This window comes from Macrobrachium rosenbergii, chromosome 23 (genome assembly GCF_040412425.1).
Source record: "Macrobrachium rosenbergii isolate ZJJX-2024 chromosome 23, ASM4041242v1, whole genome shotgun sequence".
Taxonomy (NCBI): Eukaryota; Metazoa; Arthropoda; class Malacostraca; order Decapoda; family Palaemonidae; genus Macrobrachium; species Macrobrachium rosenbergii.
In genome coordinates, this window is record NC_089763.1 from 47,397,222 (window position 1) to 47,418,007 (window position 20,786).

The window sequence follows — 20,786 nt, forward strand, 5'->3', positions numbered from 1 at the left end:
ATATTCAGTAAGTTTTGCTTTCTACAGAGGTTTTGTTTTGCTTTGCAGGTTACTGCTATAGTGCTTTCTGGATAAAATGAAAAAAAATTAAACTGATTCAAGGCATTCTGTTGGTGTACAAAGCAATCAGAAGACTATTTACAGCACTGGGAATTTTACAAAACAGAAATACTGCAAGTTTAAAAAATTACGGGGAGACAACAGTCCAAATTACTGTTGCTAAGAAAAGGGAGAAAAACATAGATTATGACTTGAACGACATCGAATAATTCTGTTATAAAAAAATAGAGGTCAGATGCAAGTTAAACATTTCGAGAAAGGGGACAGAAATTCATCACTGAAATCCCACACAAATGAGGCACACAGAAATCAGGTGTTCCAAGCTGCAAGTGTTAAGTGCAAACTCCCCGCTTGATACTGTTCAGCTTCTGCCAAGGCTTGGCTGGCCGGCAAAGTTCCAGCTCTGCTTCACTGAGTAAGTAGAGGAATGATCAGGTTAATGGTATTTCACTGTCAGCCATATGAAAAGCCTTGCTGCCTCCCATTTAGGTTATACCACTGATGTTTCTCTACATCATCAGAACAGAGTCAAGCTTTACGGGATTTTCTTTCCTTTTTGTGTGTAGGCCCATCCCCTTGCCACTTGGTTTACAAGATAGTTGTTAAAAACACTGGAAGTCTCATTAATCCATTCATGCATGTCGCTAACTGGACTATGTGTCTACCTTGCAGAGTCGAGCATTCTTCTCAAATCATACTCATCGAGGTTTTGGTGACACCCCTTGAGTTCACCACTCCACAAGAATGAGTACATGGCTTATCTGTTCTGGGGGTACGCCCAGTGCATTGGGCAAACCACCATCGATTCTCATTCATAAAAAGCCACACACTCAGAGCCAAAGACCTACGCTGCCTCCCTCGCAGAGTGCACATCCCCAGCCATCCCTACCCACAGTAATCAATTAAAACAAACCCTAAGAGCAGCTGTGTATAGGCATTTTGGGTGTGACCCCTCCACTGCAGTAAGGCAACTTCTCACCTTTGTTTGCTGGTGAAGTTAAGCTAGTGGTTAGAATGTAGCTACCAGAGACCCTAAGCTTCATTGTCTCACAGTAGTCCCATTAGTTGGCCGCTCTTCCCAAGGACAAATAGACCCCAAATGCAGAAAGTAGAGTGCTTGGGGATACTAGATCACTAAAGCCAGATGGACATTCGATAGTCAGTTCAACCCAGGCTGCAGATAGGCAAGCAAGGGTGTAACCACTATAGCGCACATACACATCACAGAGCACAAATAACTAACTTGGAGATACTACACCTATACCTGGGCCATTATCTAATGAATGCCGTGTAGTGCTACAGTAAAACACAGAGTGCCATCCTGCAGTCAAAGTATGCTAATAGCCTTGGAAATAACTAATAGGCCTAAACCATAGTTACTCCTGCCATTTACTCACGCATTGTCTATGACTGGTGGTCTGCTAAGCTTCTAAGTCCATGACTCACAGTATGCCAAGCTGCAAGTGCCTTGACCTTGCCAGACCCTACATGATAAAACAGTTTGAATGCAATACAAGTGTTAGAAAGACCTTAAGTTGAGGCTATGATTGCAACTGAAACTATACTTTATATCACTGACCACTTGTCACAGGAAAAGAACTATGTAGTTCAAGAGTACAAGAACATGAAAGCAGCTTAAATCAGAATACACTTTTTTTAAGCTTCAACCAGTGAGAACTAAACTATGGAAAAGACTGATTGAAAGCACTTGGACCTATATGTTACTACCGATAGAAACCTGCCTGTTTAAGTTACAACAGAAAATGAAAACTTAACGAAATATTACCGGCTACCCATGGGTTTAATCCTGTGTCAAGAAGAAAAATGAAAAGTTGGTATGGGAATATTTAATCTTTCGAAACAACTAAAAGATATAAAGTAGGAAGTAGTAAACCATGAGTGGCAGTACTAAAAGGTTAAAAAATTTAAAGGTTGCATTTACTGTGCAGTACAAGTAATCATGTTCAATGAATTTCTAAAATGGCTTAAACGAAAGACTTTGAAGAAATTTTATTTTAGGAGCTGGGCTGTTCTAAGAATACGAAATACCAGTACATTAGTTAATGAATTGGAGATTCGTTTCACTTGTGAAAGTTTAGATATTCCCAGTTGCGGCACATGTTATTTTGTAAGGGGAATACAATGTTTGAAGAGGCCTGAGTTCCTGTACATGGCCATCTCATTTCTGAGGATAAGATAGAATTATGTACTGAAAGTACATTTAATTTTATTCTAGACAGCTTATGTTTGATCTCGTACAAGATCAAACAGAGGGAGTTTTATCGTGTATGAGATGCAGGAAATGACTAGATTAACACTCGTTGAAAGAACTGCAATAGGAAAAAAAGATATGCCTGTTCTAGTATGAAGTTGTGGTCAACGGTCAGGTCTGGGTACTTGAAAAAGCCACTGTGACTTTAGAGAATTCAGATGTAAAAATCTATTAAAAGTAAATATAATCAAGATAGCGCAACTAGCCTATGCAAGTAGGACTAAAGAAAGATGTTTTCAGGCAGATAACGCCTTGCAGGTATTTTTGCGGCTTACAGAAACCATCTGCTTGAGCTATAAATCTTTAAAAATGTGTAATATCTATGAAAAATGATAGTGAAGTTTCATAAATGACTTCACAGTGCAGTTGATGGTTCTTTTGAAAGTTTTACAAACTTTTCTTACAATTTATGTACTGGGAAGACTTGACCCAAAAGCTATAGATGTAAATTGAAAAATACAAGAAAGCTATCAGTATCTGATTAAATATTTGTATTTTAGGCTGACAACTTAAGAGAACGGGTCATAATGCGGAAATGGAGGGAGAAGAGCCTTATACGTACTATGCTAGAGTGGATATTGTCCAGTTTGTCACCTGGATCCATGATCTGTTAAGGTAGGACACAGGTAAAATTAGAAATGTTTTAACAACTGCCTTTGACTGACTGCAAAGCTGAAAACTGGTGCATTATTATAACACTTTTGTTTTCCACAAATACGATTTAAAAATTTCAAGGTGATTGTGTTGCATAATAGATCATACTATAAAAATCATTTATGGAGTTTTTAAAGTATTTTGAGCTTGATGATGTGCTGTAGTCTGTATTAAAGTGATTTATTAAAACATTTTGGTAAAAATCTCGTCAAAATAAATAAATTATCGTAAACTAAATGAATCAAAAATGAAAATTATGACGTGCGTAAAATGAAATGTTGAAGGCAGCATTACTAAACTGTGTAAATGTGAAGTGACATTTTGCACAAAGGAGAATTTCTAGCTGAAAATCCCAGAAGCATGCTCGAACTTTGTAGAGGGGAATGTGGTGTCCTGACAAATGATTCTCGTAGTTTTCTTAGGTATTTGATTCGTGTTCAAATGCGATAAAATTAGAGGCTGTCACTTTTATGTGATTATGAGTATTCCTAATGTCGTGCTCTGAAATCTCAATACAAGGCAAGGTTTCTTATGTCTAATTTTGTTAAATGGACAAGGTTTATGGTGTGTCATTAATATGAGTAAAATGTGATTCTAGCGAATGAAAAAACACATTCAGTAATAAAATATCCTTAGAAAATGTTTATATTGAAGGACTACGAAAATTGGGCCCAATAATGTAAATAAAAAATGTCACATTTTTAAGTTGCAATAACCATCACTAAATTATGTGAGAATCTGTTCCAGTTTTAACATGGTGTATAAAATTAATGCTCAGTATTTACCATATTTTTATTTCAATAATTATCCTTTAGTTTAATCTCCCATGGACAAAATAGTTGTACAGGCATATCTAGTTTGCAGTACAGGTAGCTTGATATGCAGTTCATGACTTACATTGCTGGACTGGGGATATTTTTGGACATTATTCTTAAAACTGAAAGCTTGCTAGAAAAATTCAATGCACTGATTTTCTTTTCATAAAACAGAACCTTCTGTGCGGACTCTGACCGTGCATAACTGTACTGAAGGCCTTGTCACGACCCAAAAATGATCAAGTGAAGCATATTCATATGTTCAACTTGATTTCTCAAATGGTTTAATATGAAAACTCACAGATTCAAAATATCCATGGCTCCGAGTCATGAATAGGAGATGCGTGTGTATTGTTACTTGAAAAATTCATTGGTTAAAAGATATTCTGGAAAGATAATTTGTATGTCTTGCAAGATTTCCATGCAAAAATCTGGGGAAAAAAGTCTTTTGACGGTACTTACTGAAACTTTTCTACACAGAATTTAAAACTTGTGACAGGACAATACAGCATTAAGATTTCATTTGCATACGCTTTCGCCAAAGGTTTGTTGTACCTTTAATCAAGGGTATTTTATCTGCTGCTGGTTGTGGGACTGCATGCTTACATTTCATTTATACTGAAGCAGATTGTCGGGACGGCAATAATACTAAAATACTTTATGAACTGTTGGGCATTAGTATCAAATTGATGTCCAATGCATTTTTACTGAATCAGGGAGGTAGGACAACATTGTAATTATACTGCCTTTAAAGTTTTCTAATAAAGTGTTAGGAATGCAGTACTGCACAGTATTGGTGGTTGATATTCAGGGCATGCTTTTCTAAATGATGAATCAGGGCTGCTTTATTACTTGATTACTTGTAATGTTACATGGAGTCTAATTGAGATAAGAAGCAAAACTATATTATTATTATTGAATCATCTTTAGTAACCTGGGTCATAGGGACAAGTGCTCAAGTCAGTACTAACTCAGATGTTGCATATCTGTCTTTAAAGTTTATCTTAAAGTGTTGTCATTGCAGAAGGATTTTTCCAGCCTGACTTGATAGACAATCACATTTTTTCACTGCAGTATTGATAGCGGGAGAGGAAATATCATGAACCAGAATGTGTAATAGTATTGCTGGTATAAAGTACTCCATGATCAAATGTTTAAGATCTGAATTTCAGGATTAATTTTAAAAACAAGAGTGATGCATTAGGCGAATTATATCTATGAAAAAAATCTTGGCATTATGAAACTAGAAGTTCAAGACAAGTTTAATTTTATTTGCAAATCAATGGAAATTATGGATCATTTCTAGTGTAGTCAATAAAATGGCTTGGATTTTGGTGAGAACCCTGAGGAAGGCAGTTAGTGAGAGCAGTAACTGGCCATTTTCTGAAAATAAGCCAACTAGGGGTACTTGGATGATTTAAGACAAATTGAAGAGAGGTGGGACAATGTTAGTGCAGAAAAATCTTCCTAGATTACGTGAAAATGTTAAAACTGTCTTATGAATCTTATTGCCGAGCCCAGATAACAATAATGATAATAATGACAATATGTAATTAAAACACTAAGAAGCTTCTGTTACTCATTTTAGGGAAATCTGTATTACAATCCAATGTTCAGCTTCCGTAATATTTACTACAGCCATATCGAAATAAAATTTCATTTCATTAAGGTGTATTGAGAAAATTAAGACGTTTGAAAATAGTCTTATAAAGATCATGCCTAATTTTTGCCCCTTTATTCAAAGGGCATAGGTATAAGACGATTTTTTTTTATCTAAATGCCTTGTAAGCCAAAAGATCTCAAAGTAACAGGAAGTCATTAACTTGTTTCTTTTCTCTTCAGGAAAGTATCTGCGGGGTGCTGGGACATAAATGGAACAAGTTGAATAGATGTCAGTCCCACAATTCCACAAGAATTTGTAAAGGGCCTGAATGAAGTAGAAAAAATGGCCTCATTAACAAAAAATGTTGGAAAGTCATACTTTCACATAAAAACAGCATAATTTTACTGATGCTGACTGTCAAAACTATGGTAGTGTTAAGTTCATAGTCATGAGCAAGAGTTAGTTTATCAAGTCGTAGCAGTGCCTTTTGACCCAAAGTGGAGTTGAGTTCAGCTTTAGGAGTCTTTATCTTACGAGGTAGTTCACTTTGATTAAAGATATATAATCTGTTACTTCAACTTTTTATGGTTTAATATTTAGGGATATATATTTTCCACGTTCACTACTTCTCAGTTTAATGTTTGCCATTAGGTAGTTCAGTATCACTCAGGATGTATAGACTTTTTCATACCTATAGCTCATGTCAGTTTAATCTTAACTAATGAGCATTTACCTAGAGTTTTATATAGGTAACTTACCAAGTAACTACAGTACATAGCTATTAGTTTCACTTAGCCTTGGCAGTTCAAAATTTGAAATTCACGGTAATGCGCTATTGTTTTAACGTAGGTAACTAGACCCCTCCCACTTTCGGGGAAGACTAGGTACAACAGTGCTTAAGAGCTCAATTCGTTTCTGCCGGTCAACTGGACAACGTTTGGTTGAGCAGCTCTGGTTGTATCTTTTGTCTTTGGTGAGGTATTCATTCTTGTTGGTTGAATGTTATTTATTAGCTTATCTAGTTCCATTGTGACTAATTTTGATTTAGTATGTTGGTCTCTAGCTTGTCTAGTATCAGGTATTGCAGCAAAGGCTGCAATACTAGACTTAATTCTGCTAAGTAAGACTCACACACACACTTTGTGTTGCCATTGTAGAGGGCAAATTTTCTTGTTTGAACTTAGATGTGACGAATGCAAAAACTGGGATCAGGGTAAATGGAAAGTTTTGGATGCACATTTAGATAAACTCCAGAAAGACAGACAAAGAAAGGCGGCTGCTAGAGCTGAGGCTAGAGGTTTAGCTAGTCAGGTTTCCACTCCAATATCGGATATTGCTGTTCAACCTGCACCATCTATGCCTGTGGCTGCTTTCTCTTCTATCACCAGCCCTCCAACTTTTCCTGAAACTCTGCTACCTGGCTCCCATTCTTCTGAACCCGATGCCATCGCCAGCCTGGAAGCTAGAATTGACCAAAAGTTTGGTCCGCTTGTTAACACTGTAGCCAAGCTGGTCTTTGGTCAAGGCCCTTATGGACCAGGTAAGTTTAATTAGTGTGGTTGCAAGTGCAGTGTCAGCAGAGGAGGTGACTACTCATCCCACCAATGTTCTTAGACAAAGGTCAATGTCAAACTCCCCCAAACTTGGGGGGAAGGCAAACCGGAGGTCTAAATGAGGTTGGTGGGGTTTGCCTATGGGTAGTTGCCCCCTCAACCGAGCCTGTTGATCGAACCTAGGACTTGGTGGTTTGCCATTGGAAAGGCATCCATATGGATGTTTATGCTCTGTCATCTAGTGATTTGAACACCAGTGTGGACCAGTGCAAATGCTTTTCGAAAGTATCAAGACCATTGAAAGGCATGCTCCTTCCTCTGAATGCGCTTCCCTGTAAACTTCCTAGGGAACAAGAGCATAGTCCTCTTCCCTCCTGCAGCTTTTGGGTCAGTCCCGAGCCGGTTGTGCATGATACTTAGGTGATGGAGAGCTAGTCTTTGATGCGGCATTCCTCATCCAAGTTGTCCGAGTGCCCAGTGTCCAAACGCACAGTGTCCAAGTGTTCTGTGTCGAAGCATCCAGTGTCTAAACGCCCATCTTCCAGTCCCGAGCAAGTTGTGCATGATACTTCAGTGGCAGAGAGCCAGTCTTTGACAGGGCATCCCTCATCCAAGTTGTCTGAGTGCCCAGTTTCCGAACGTATATGCCCAAGTGTTATGTGTTGAAGCGTCCAGTGTCCGAGTGTCCAAATTCCGAGCGCAGTGTCCGAATGCCCAATGTCTGAATGTAGTGTCGTATCGCCCAGTGTCCAAGCGATCAGGTTATGAGCACTTAATGTCCGAACACTTCCGAGAGGCGCCCAATGTCCATATGCCCAGTTTCCAATTGTTATGTGTCAGAATTTTTGCTTTAAATACGCTCTGCACTAGTAGCCAAGTGTTTGGCACCAACCCCTGCCATCACGGATCCTTCGTTGGAACCTATCCAACGGCAATGAGATAACATCCTCGGCCTTTTACAGAAGCAACCTTCTGCTACACAGGATCAGGTGGACTTAATTCCATCTCCCATTTCATCCAATGAAGAAGCCGACAAAGAAGCCATCAATCAAGAACATCCAATTTTCTTCTTTCCAAGGGCCCCATTGTCACCTGGTTTGGCCTTCATGATGAGACAGCCGGTAGAGGCCTCCAGACTACCGAAGATGGTCCTCTCCTCATCCTCTAGGAAGGCTTTAGCAGGCATTGACAGTTGGTTAGCGGAAAAGAGGGAACTTGGTAAGGCGGTTTTCAGTGCACCTCCCTCCCGCCTGTTGCCAAGGAGGTACTTGTCCCACTCTCCTGGAGAAGCTCCTTCTCTGGGAGTTTCTGCCTCCTCCCAGGGGGACTTCTCCAGCCCAGTGGACTCAACGCAGAGATTGGCTTTTAACTCTGCTAAGATCATGTTCACTTCCTCGAGCTAGACCGTTTCTTGAGAGATGTCTTTAGTCCTTGAAGTATTCAGCTTCTTGAACTGGACAGTTGCAACGTTAGCCAAGAAAATAGAAGACTGTAAAACACTTCAAGAGAACTTTGCTGCAGATTGGTTGGGAGTACTCTTATGTGCAGATAAGGCCATTAGGGATGGCTCCCAGGAGCTTGCTACCTTATTCTCCATGGGAGTCCTTAAGAAAAGGGAACTGTGGTGCACCTTTACCACTAAAGGTGTTACTCCCTCTCAGAGTTTGGTTCTCCTGTTTGCACCTTTAGATCGGGCATCTTTATTCCCAAGAGCTAGAATAGAGCAGGTCGTGTCGGACTTGCAGAAGTCGATGCAAGACCTTTTGATGCAGTCGACAAGGTGTGCAAAGGAACCAAACCACCTGTGGTACTTCAGTCTCATTCAGCATGAGAAATGTCTCCCTGTTGCAGCAGCAGCCCTTTTGAGGTGGAAGAGCCAAATTTCAGCCCTGCCTCGAATCACAGTCCGAACCAAGAAGTCTCCTCCAAACCAGTCCCAAGCCCCAGACCAGGCCTCCATTTCTGGGACAAATGGGAAGCCAGGAACAGGTGCCAAAAAGCTCCATGACTTGTCATTCTTTCAATGAAAAACCTCTTCCCATCATTCAGCATGGTGAGAGAGGCTTGGCTTAAGGAAGTTCATCCCCATACCAACAAAAGAGCTGTGGAGGTGGTCCATTTTGGAGGGTTTTACAACCTTCTGTTTGTCATCCCCAAATTGAGAGATTTCTGGATGTGAACTTTTTGTGCAGACCACAGAAGAAAATGGAAACGAACTGTTCAGTCCTGTCAGCCATTCATCAACTGGATGGTCACAATCGACATGGAGGATCTCATACTTCCACATCTGGACTCCAGGAGGTATCTGCGGTTCATATTCCAGAGCAGGGTCTTTCAGTTCAGGGCTCTCTGCTCAAGAGTTGGGTCTTTTAATCAATTTTCAGAAATCCCAATTTGCTCCGATACAATCGATTCTCTATTTGGGGATGAGGATCGATGCTCTGCCTTTTCGGCTTTTCTGTCCAACAAGAGGATGAGGAAGCTTGAGTCTCAGACTGTCAGTTGGCAAAAACTCTCCAGACTCTTCATTTTCATCAATCCAGCAAAGAGGCTTCTGCTTCAAGAAAAGCTGTAGGAAAATTGCACCCGCTGAGCAAATGCAGACATCAAACGTCTTTCTGGGACATGGTCTTAGAAGAAAAGACTACATATCAATGCAGGTGAAGTGATCCTTTAGCATTTTGACAGTCACTTGCAGTTTTGGGACTCAGAAATCAGGGAGGAACTCACCCCTTCTCCCTTTACAGAGCATAGGGCAGAGAACAACTGCATAACTCACTCCAACCAGGGAAAGTTAAACGTCATTAAGTCGCCGCAAACAGGTCCTAAAACCTCTGTGTACAAACAGTGGAGAAGCCATTGATAGACCTGATTTTTTAATGTTTCTGAGGTCCATCTCCAGGCTTAGCCACCTCTGCAATCAATGATGGCTTCTTATATGGCCATACCAACACATCCATGCTGCTTGTACACTCTGTGTAGACATAGAGGTCTCGAAGAGTCTGCAGTCTCAGTTCCATTGCTTCCAAGTATTATCAAGATCAAGAAAAGCTGCAAAGCAATCCAATGAAGTCCCTAGATAGACACTTTTGTGACTGGTCCAAGCAAGAGAAGTCAAAATGTCAGTCCTTTCCAGGCTTAGCTAGAATCTATCTGTCATCTTCAAATGGCTCTCCAGCCCTCCATTTGAGCCCCTTCACTCCTTATCGCTGAGAAATTTAATCAGGAAGACTCTCTTTTTAGTTGCTTTAGCTAAGGGAAAGAGGATCAGTAAGCTAGTAGGTTTTTCACAGGGAGATGTGGTCTGCTCATTCAAGGTTGGATTCCTGGCAAAGAATGAAATCCCGTCTGACCCCTGGCCTTGTTCATTCACGATCAAGAGTTTGTTAAATATCCTTGGGCTAGCAGACCAGGAGAGAGCTTTTTGCCTAGTTAGAGCACTTAACTACTACTTGGATAGGACCAAAGGGATTAGAAGTCCTTCTCAAAATCTATGGTGTTCAGTGAAGAAACACTCATGACCGTTTCTAAGGATGCCATGGCTTTCTTTTAAAGAATGTTATTTCCCAGTCACACTCAAAGTTCAAGAAGAACATTTCCCTGTTTTTAAAGTCAAAGCTCATGAGATTAGAGCAGTCGTCACTTTGTTGGTTTCTAAGAACTTGTCGCTCTCCATGATTCTCCAATCGACTTACTGAAAGTCAAAATCAGTGTTCACCTCCCATTATTTGCGCGATATGGAGACAATCTATAATAATTGCAGTATGTTAGGTCTATTGGCCATGGCTGGCATGGTATTGGGGGAAGAAGGATAGGGGGTATTCCTTCCAATCCTCTATTTCCTCGCCTTGTTAAAGGATGCTGAGTTTTAGGAAGCCTAGGCGGTGGTAGTGTGTACCAGGGTAACCACCAGTCGTCGTTTTTAATGGTTGGGTGATAGTTTTGTTTTTAATATTGTGTGGTAGCAAATTTCTGGTTGTATTCATTGTACTATGCCCAGGGCAAGGGCATTTATTTTGTAAGACTTTGTCAGTCATTGCAGTACTCCTCGACTGCAAGGTTCTCCCACTGAAGTAGAGACGACTCTTGGCTTTACTGCTGTGCCACTACAGGTTGAGATGAGCGCTAACCAGAGGCAGTATCTTCCTGCTGCAGCTCTCTCACCAGGTAAGGTTACAACAAGCATTACACCAATGCTAGCTGCCTTTCTATTTCAAATTCATCTCCTTTACTGAGTGTTTTTGGGTAGAACATATCCATGCATCCCACCTCATGTCAATGTGGGGTTCAGCTATGTAATTACTTGGTAAGTTACTTATATAAAAATGACATTTTTACGATAAAATATTTTTATACTTACCAAGTGTCTACATGATCAAAGCCCTCCCACCTCCCCTCCCATGGACATAGGGCACAAACGAATTGAGCTCTTCAGCACTGTTGTACCTATTCTTAACCAAAAGTGGGCGGGGTCTAGTTACCTACACTAAAACAATAGCGCGTTACCGTGAATTTCAAATTTTGAACTGTTGCAGTTAAGTGAAACTAATAGCTATGTAATTATTTGGTAAGTATATATAAAACTTTACTTTATTATAAAATTGTCATTTTTATAAGTTTATTAACAGGTAACTGTAGCCTAGTATGTTTCACATTACGTAGTTTCTTGCTAAGACTCCGTATCACGTTATATCAGGTGTCAGTTATTTTAGTATATGTCAGGATGCACAGTTTATTTTCCATTTGAATTTCTCCATCAACTATAAAGTAGCACAGCGTTTTGGGATATATATTGTTAACCTCCTTATCAGTTTAGCAAGAACTATATGGTACCTCTGGATACTTGATACTTAAAACTTAGGTTACTGAAAGGCTATGTTTAATATAGCAGAGATATCAGAGCCCTTGGCATTTAAACGTTTGCACTGTTAAGATAGGAGAAATTTAAGAATATTGAATATCAGCCATATCTCAAATTTTGTCATAAAGGATTTATTCTTTTTTAAAACTGTGAATTTTGTACAAAGCTTGCCATGAAAATAATGCTTCCTGCTTAACATTAAACATAATCTACTAAAAATTAATACTGTAACTACTGAATTATTATCATGGCATCTCTGCATATTTCAAGACACTTGTTGCATGTGAAGGTTCCAAGTTGAAAGTGTTACTTTGAGGGCAGTTTATGATGCATTCTCAGTTATGTAAAGGGTTTATTCGTCTTAATGTTACATTGATAGACAGACTTTCTCTCGGAAGATTAAAATCCATTCTAAGAACTAACCAATAATCTTCCACTGTAGTACAAAAATTTTATACCTTTGACATGAAAGGAAAATTCTTCACTATTAAGAGGGTTGCTGTTTAATCAACTGCTGTTTTTAACTTGCTTTACGAGACAAGTAAGTTACAGGTATCTTTCCTTGTCAGGCTCTCACAAAGGGATTGGTCTTCCATGAAATGTGTAAACTGGAGTAAGTTTGGGCGAAAGATGTTGAATAGATATACGGAAAAGACAAAGGGATGGAAAGTGAAGGAAAGGTATTTGATAGTGGGGGATTTTTGTTATGTGTATACTTGCCCCAGATATAGTTATCAGAAATTAAATCCTGACAGAAGAGTTGTCTCAGCTGTGAAACGAAATAATTTCGGAAATTATCTGTAGTTACATTTTAACAAGATGTTTCTTACATGCTTGTGGCTTTATCAACGTAGATTGTTTGAGAAATTCACGTTTATTATTTCTGAGCTATAGGTTTTTGTCAGTTTTAGAATAAATACAACGGTGTCTTGACATATGGAGATTTTTTTAGGTTAATTATTAATGTTTTTATGTTTCATAAAATTCCCATTGCATTTGAGTGCTTTGATCGAATCAAGATTCAGTTAAATGTAATTGTTAAAATTTAACTTAAAAATTTGAATAATGGGAAAATTATTGTTATACCAAATTGTATTGACTTAATTGTATAAGGACTTCTGTATTTCAACTTTTTATTGAGTTCTCATTAATTCTTAGCCCTCATTAGCTGGAAAAAAAGTAATTGGTTCCTTTGTTATTTATCAGCACAACCAGAAATCAAGAGAATTGTATAAGTATCCATTGTCTCCTTATTTGTGGTACACATGGGGACATTGCAGTCTAGGTTAGATAATCTTCGAATTGGAGTCTCATGGCTATTCAGTTTTTCCTCAGTGGCCTACCTTTGCAGAAATCTGAAGTGCCATTATTTTTTTGTAAAGTTATTAGCTATAGAAATTGGATATTTTGTAAATTCACATAAATAACTAAGACATTGCCCTTACTACCTCCTCTCAACCTTCAGTCTGACTAGACTCCTTTTTCTGTCAACTGGAAGTCTCAGACCATACACTCAAAGGTATTTCTGCAGTCTCCTATTAGAGCTGCTACATAGAGACACTTGGCAAAGTTACAACACAACCTGTAATCTGCAGAATTGCACACATTTTGCACTGTAGAAGCAGTTATGATCATCTGAACACTTGGGAGCAAAAGCCCTATGCGTTTCACGTTAAAGGAAAGCCCACATGTTTTGTTGACGAAGCACTGCACACTTTGTTTTAAAGAACTCTCTCTCTCTCTCTCTCTCTCTCTCTCTCTCTCTCTCTCTCTCTCTCTCTCTCTCTCTCTGTCTCTCTTTTACTGAAACAGTTCTGCATAATTTTTGCTTTTCTGAAGAATCATTACATAGTTTTCTAAGCTGCCTTGTATGCCTTACATGTTTTAAAGCAGCATTCTCTACTGGAGGATTCTTTGGACACTTTACATGCTTTTTTGAAACCCCCATACAAACGCACGTACATACTTAGGTGTTTTTGCCATTACTTACAGACCACAGGGATTAAATACCTCACTCTTAACCATTTTCACACCAACATTCTTGCTCTAGACACATAATTAAACTACACACCAAGGAGGTTTTGCCATTACTTTCAGACACGGGGATTAAGTTCCTCTCTCCTACCATTTTCACATGTAAATTCATAATCTAAACATACATTGAAAACACCTATCGGAGTTCAGTTATGCCGATATAATAGGTATTTGGACTGTAGATTGGATATAAAGATATTTGATTTTGTCACTATATTGATTAAATTCTCAAGTTTTTTTGTCTTAAATTTTAAGTAGGTCGTTTTCCGTAATGTGATTAAATAACTCTTATCTCATGTTGATGTTTGAGAAAGGAGGGTTTTTTTTTTAGTAGTGCATACAAAATGAAAACTAGAGCAGTGTCTGCAAAAACTAAATATTATTTGTAAGACTGAGTAGTTGGAAACAAAGCTGTGTATTGTTACTCATTATTAAGGGACATAAGCTGAAGTACAGAAGTCCTCTTATGTATGTATATGTATATACTTGGAAAGGCTTAAAATAAAGGACTCCTTGGGGTCAGCATTGCAGTGCCCTGAAGGAGGGAATGCTCCCAGCAGGAGGTATACAGCCAGTCGGTTACCAGCTTTGAAGTCAACCCAAAGAGCGCTAGTTTTCAAAGCTGACAGCTGATTGCTGAGGTGGGGGAAGCCATATTGTGCTCTCCTAGATGTCTTAATAGTTTTCTTTGTTACTAATGAGGAATGTCAGACTCATTTCAAATGTCAAAGAATAATGTTATGTACAGAAAGCCCGAGGTGCTTGTTGTAAGGTTAGTGCTGATGCAAGCCTTGGCTTACATTAACTCTATGGTTGTATTTGTATACAAGCAAATGCTTGCCTTGGTATGTGTCTTATGATCTGTTGTATGCATAGATTTTTACTGCCAGAACTTTGTATCAAATGATGTGTGTAATGGCCACAAAATCCCTAGTTCATTTTTTTCTACGAATAACTTGTGAGAAAATCTATAATTTTCAGACATTTTGTCTATTTTCAGTTTTCAATGAGATTTTATGTGGGATTTTCTCCCACGTCGTGTTACAGAATTTGGATCTTAGATTTTATCTCGTATACAACGAGAAATAATTAAGCAAAAGACAGAATTCTTTCCTTAGAGCTGTGTGTAAATTTACTTGCAAACATTAGTGGATAGGGGAATCTGATCTGTCTTCAGAGATATTTATGGATAAGATAAACTTATTTTTATCAGGGATGAATTACTAAAATTGCAAAAGAACTCTACATGCTTCGATTATTTTCAAAGAAAAGTTCTCATTTCGATGAAATTCTATTCCGAATTGTCACATTTTTTGTTATCGTGATTAGATTCCGTTGTTCAAAATAATATTTCCTTCCTCAAATTCACGTAAATTTTTGGCGTAATGGAATATTTATAACTTGCTAAGCATCATTTACCATGATTAGAGAATTCGTTTTCTTGGGCAGAATGTCATTTTTGCTGATGTTGGATTTGATTAATTGTATCGATAGTAGTATTTATAACCTCCAGATGTCTTAAGAGTTGTAAATTTTCAAAACAGAAAGTTAAAAGTTGTAAAGTAAGTCTATCAGAGCATTTGTGAAGTTAAAAGTTATCCTTTTGGTCAAGCTTATGAAAAAACCTTTAATTATATTTCGGACACATGCCGTCTTTCCAAAAGGTGGTATCAGCTTGGGACCTAAACACCTCCTCGTCTTGGGCCTGAAGTTTTATTCGTGTACCTGAAATAAAGAATAGATAAATACCACAATGGCCATATTTAGAAGTCTATGCGAGAAACCTTGCAAGTTCATCACATCGTAGGTGGTTGGACAAAATAAGATGTAATTTTGATGGAAATCTTTATCCCCAAATTGAAAGGAGCTAAGTTATTTGACAAGTGTAATATGTAATAATGAAGCCTTTAATATATCGGAAAGGTTATTATACTCTCAACAAATACCTTACCAAAAGACTTGCTGGGATGTTGAGGCTGTGTGAAGTAATATCCAGACTTCACTGATTGCAAAAGATGAATTTTTGAACAAAAGTTTTCACTGTCATTTAATGGGACGAGGAAACTCCTCATTATTAGGTTACCTTAAAAGTTTGGTAGAATTTAGATGAACCAGGTGCTGTGGAGAAGCTGCTTGCCATTTCTTACAGAAGTTACAGAAGTCTTTGTCAATTTCTGAAATGTTTACTTCAGTTGACAATGGTTAACTGACTTCAGGTGTTCGAAAGTTTTCTCTTAAGGAATCATGGTTTGTAAACAATAAAATCTTTGTGTTGTCTCATGCAAATTGAAGAGTCTCCCAAATTGAGGTGTAAATAATGTTTTCCCTAAAGTAATTTAGTACTTTGTGGTATATTTTCATTTACGATGTCTGTGCGTTGCTTTTACCTCCATGTAATCTGTGAGTCTGAGGTTGTTTTGCCTTCAGGCAGTCTGTCAACTTGATGATTTTTACCTTCACGAAGTCTGTTAGCTTTGGTTTAGCTTTCAAGGTGTTTGATTTTGTTTTTGCTTGAAAGCCTATTAGTTTGTGGATTGGGAATTTCACTGGTAGTGTTTTAGTTATTAGTCTTGCTAGTTTTTTTGAGGTAGAAATCTGTTATTTTAGTTATTTTAACCAGAAAGTCTGTTTATAATTTTTGGTGGGCTAGAAAGTCTGTTAGTTTGTGATTGCCTTGGCTAATAATCCATTAGATATTTTTGGCTATAAAGTCACTTCTCTTGTGTTTTTCCCGGGAAAGTCTGTTGGCCTGTGATTTTTTTCTTCTAATAATTCTTCTGGTGATTAGAATGTCTTTTAATCTGGGAATTATTCTTAGAATTCATGAGTTATTTTCTTAAAATGCCTCTTAGGATTAATGAGTTATTGGCTTAAAATGCTTCTTAGCATTCATGAGTTATTGACATAAAATGCTTCATCTCTCGTAATTTGTAGCTCAAAGTTTGCCTAAAAAGTGTATCAGTTTGAAAAAGCTTTTTGTCTGGAAGGTTTGTATGCTTGGGTGAGGTTTATCGTATAAAAAATGTGTAACTCTGGAAGAGATTTTACATAGCTTTTTTTTTTTTTTTTTTACCTAGAAAGTGTTTCTTTGGGAGAGACTTTCATCCAGAAAGTATGTTAGATTGATTTTTATTTTTTTGCCTATTAGGTTCTTGAGAGTGAGTTTGCCTAGAATTTGGGTAATTTCGGAGGAGTTTTTTTCCTGGAAAGTATATTGACTTGAGATGATATTTTGCATAGAAAGTGTACCATTGTGAGAGAGTGTTGCCTAGAATGTGTATTAGTTCAGACAAAGTTTTCATGAAGAAAGCCTGTTGACTAAAGAAAGTTTTTGGTTGTCCCTGAAAATGATTAGTATGTGTGTGAATTTCAGCTACAAAGTCTGTTAGCTTATAAGCTTTCTAACCCCCAAAAATGTCACTTTAAGAGTTCTTTTGCTTAGGAGCTTGAGAGTGTCTTTCCCAAAGAAATTTTTATTTCTTGTCCTAGAGTTTGTTTGGGGTGAAATGGTTTTAAAAAAAGTGATAGCTTTTTAATCTTCTTCTGGCTTTAGAAGTCTCGTTGTTTTTTTTTTTTTTTTTTTATTGAGGGAGAAATCTGTTATTTTGAAATATTTTAACTGGAAAGTCTGTTTGTAATTATTGGTGGGTTAGAAAGTCTGTTAGTTTGTGACTGCCTTGGCTAATAAATCCATTAGATATGTTTTTGGCTATAAAGTCACTCCTCTTATGTTTTTTGTCGGGAAAGTCTGTTGGCCTGTGATTTTTTCTTCTAATAATTCTTCTGGTTTGGGATTAGAATGTCTTTTAGTCTGGGAATTATTCTTAGAATTCATGAGGTATTGGGTTAAGATGCTTCTTAGGATTAATGAATTATTGATTTAAAAAGCTTTTTAAGATTAATGAGTTATTGATTTAAAAAGCTTCTTAAGATTCATGAGTTATTGGCTTAAAAAGCTTCTTAGGATTCATGAGTTATTGGCTTAAAAAGCTCCTTAGGATTCATGAGTTATTGGCTTAAAAAGCTTCTTAGGATTCATGAGTTATTGGCTTGAAAAGTTTCTTAGGATTAATGAGTTATTGGCTTAAAAAGCTTCTTAGGATTCATGAGTTAATTGGCTTGAAAAGCTTCTTAGAATTGGCTTAAAAGCTTCTTAGATTCATGAGTTATTGGCTTAAAATGCTTCTTAGGATTCATGAGTTATTTCATGAGTTATTGGCTTAAAATGCTTCATTAGAGTTATTCAAATGAGTTATTGGTTATTAAAATGCCTCATAGGATTCATGAGTTATTGGCTTAAAATGCTTCATAGGATTCATGAGTTATTGGCTTAAAATGCTTCATAGGATTCATGAGTTATTGGCTTAAAATGCTTCATAGGATTCATGAGTTATTGGCTTAAAATGCTTCATAGGATTCATGAGTTATTGGCTTAAAATGAGTTATTGGCTTGCATAGGATTCATGAGTTATTGGCTTAAAATGCTTCATAGGATTCATGATTTATTGGCTTAAAATGCTTCTTAGGATTCATGATTTATTAGCTTAAAATGCTTCTTAGGATTCATGAGTTATTGGCTTAAAATGCTTCATAGGATTCATGAGTTACTGGCTTAAAATGCTTATGATTCATGTTATTGGCTATTGGTTATTAGAATGCTTCTTAGACTCATTATTGGCTTAAATGCTGGAGTTACTGGGCTTTCAAATGCCTCTTAGGATTAATGAGCTTATTAGCTTAAAATGCTTCTTAGGCTTCATGAGTTATTGGGAAAAAATGCTTCATATCCCGTAATTTGTAGCTGAAAGTTTGCCCAAAAAGGGTATCAGTTCAAAAATGTTTTTTCCTGGAAAGTTTGTATGTTTGGGTGAGGTTTTTCCTTAATAAAATGTAACTCTGGAACTGGTTTTACATAGGTTTTTCACCTAGAAAGTGTTTCTTTAGGAGAGTTTTTTGGCCAGAAAGTATTTTAGATGGAAGTATTTTTTCTTTTTGCCTGCTGGGTTCGTTCTGAGAGTGAGTTTGCCTAGAATTTGGGTCCTTTCGGAGGAGTTTTTTTTTTTCCTGGAAAGTGTATTTATTGACTTGAGATGGTACATTGCATAGATAGTGTACCATTTTGAGAGTTTGCTGCCTAGAAAGGGTATTAGTTCAGATGAAGTTTTCCTGAAGAAAGCCTGTTGATTAAAGGAAGTTTTTGGTTTTAAAAGCGTTCTAATCCCCAAAAATGTCGCTTTACGAGTTCTTTTGCTTAGGATGTATTTTTGAGAGTTTGTTTCTTAAGAAAGTTCCCAAAAAGTGATAGTTTTGTTTTTTTAGTGAAAAGTGCCTGTTTATACGTTTTTAGCCACATTTTTTTTTTTTTTTTTTTTTACAAAGAATGTGCCTTTCTTTTTTGTACAGGTAGAGTCAATTCGACAGAGATCTTTGCCCACAAAATGAGAGGTTTTAGCCCACAAAGTATCAGGTATGGAAAGTTTTTAGCCCAGAAAGTTTCAGGTATGGAGAGTTTTTAGCTCAGAAAGTGTCAGGTATGGAGAGTTTTTAGCCGAGAAAGTGTCAGGTATGGAGAGTTTTAGCCCAGAAAGTGTCAGGTATGGAGAGTTTTTAACCTCAGAAACTGTCAGCTATTGGTGGTTTTTTAGCCCAGAAACTGTCAGCTATTGGTGGTTTTCAGCCCAGAAAGTGTCAGCTTTGGAGAGTTTTTAGCCCAGACAGTGTCAGCTATGGAGAGTTTTTAGCCCAGAAAGTGTCAGGTATGGAGAATTTTTATCCCAGAAAGTGTCAGCTATGGAGTTTTAGCCCAGAAAGTGTCAGCTATGGAGTTTTAGCCCAGAAAGTGTCAGCTATGGAGAGTTTTTAGCCCAGAAAGTGTCAGCTATGGAGAGTTTTATCCCGGGAAATGTCAGTTATGGAGAGTTTTTATCGAAAAAGTGTCGGTGTTGATGACTTTTTAGGCTTGATAGTGTCAGTTATGGAGAGTCTTTAGCAGAAAAAGTGTCAGTTACAGGCATTATTTTTTTTATTAGCCAGAAGGCATTTCCAGAGTGAAGTTTGCCTAACTGTACTCAAAAGAATAGAGGTTAAGTATTCTCTGGGATATTTTTTATATACAGGTGACTGCATCGTCAAGAATTACGAGATTAGTAATCGGGAAATGCATTGTTAGTGACTGGAACAGGAATGAGCATCGGTCATTCTGTCTTAACTAACAAGCAAAAATGGGCAAAATTGACTTAACACTTTCGATAATAGTTATACCTTTCAGTGTCATATGCAATAAATGAAAGAATCGTGTAGACTTACATTATTTTTATAAAGGTATTTAAGAAGTGAGCAATTGTTAACGAAAAGATAAGACAAAAGACAATAATTTAGAGTGCCAAGCAAACAGATATTGAATTTTGGTTTGTCAGCAGTTTAGCATTAGCATTTAAAGGCAAACCTTGAGGTAAAATGCCTAAATTCAAAGCAGTAATTCTCCATAAAGTTTATCCTTACCAGTAGTTTTTGAAAAGGCAATGTAATCCCTATACTGGTAGTTGCAGTTTTTGGCGTCTTGTAAATCTGTTCTTGTGAATATGTGAAACATTAATTTTGATGGGTAAGCCAGTTCTAGTGAACAACTTGAAATTGTGGCTTTCTTGTTCAGTATTAAAGATCAATTCTGATAAATAAAACAAACAGGCATTTTTAGTTTGAAAAAATCGAAGATAAAGTCATCTAACTCCAAAACACCCGAAGGAATGTTCTAATAAAGCCCTGGACATTCCTCCCTAATTACCTGGCAATGGGGTGGATTTTTGCAAGGTAATCACAGAGAACCTAAATTGGCCTGGTGGTCCACGTGTACGGTGAAGGTTGACGTTAGTCCGACCTGCTGTCCTGCTGGGGGAAGAAGAACGAGGCAGGAGGATATTAGCTTTGCACGTCT

The 20,786-nt window shown here is 37.5% G+C and overlaps 1 long non-coding RNA gene across 2 annotated transcripts in view; it reads left to right on the forward strand.

Moving 5' to 3' along the window:
• LOC136851598 (uncharacterized) overlaps positions 1 to 8,843 on the forward strand; it is a 226,683-nt gene extending 217,840 nt beyond the window's left edge. For both annotated transcript variants that reach the window (XR_010856921.1, XR_010856922.1), the window contains 2 exons: positions 2,833 to 2,947; positions 5,644 to 8,843. This is a non-coding gene — a long non-coding RNA (uncharacterized lncRNA). The remainder of the gene's footprint in view (positions 1 to 2,832; positions 2,948 to 5,643) is intronic.
• The last annotated feature ends 11,943 nt before the right edge of the window (positions 8,844 to 20,786 follow it).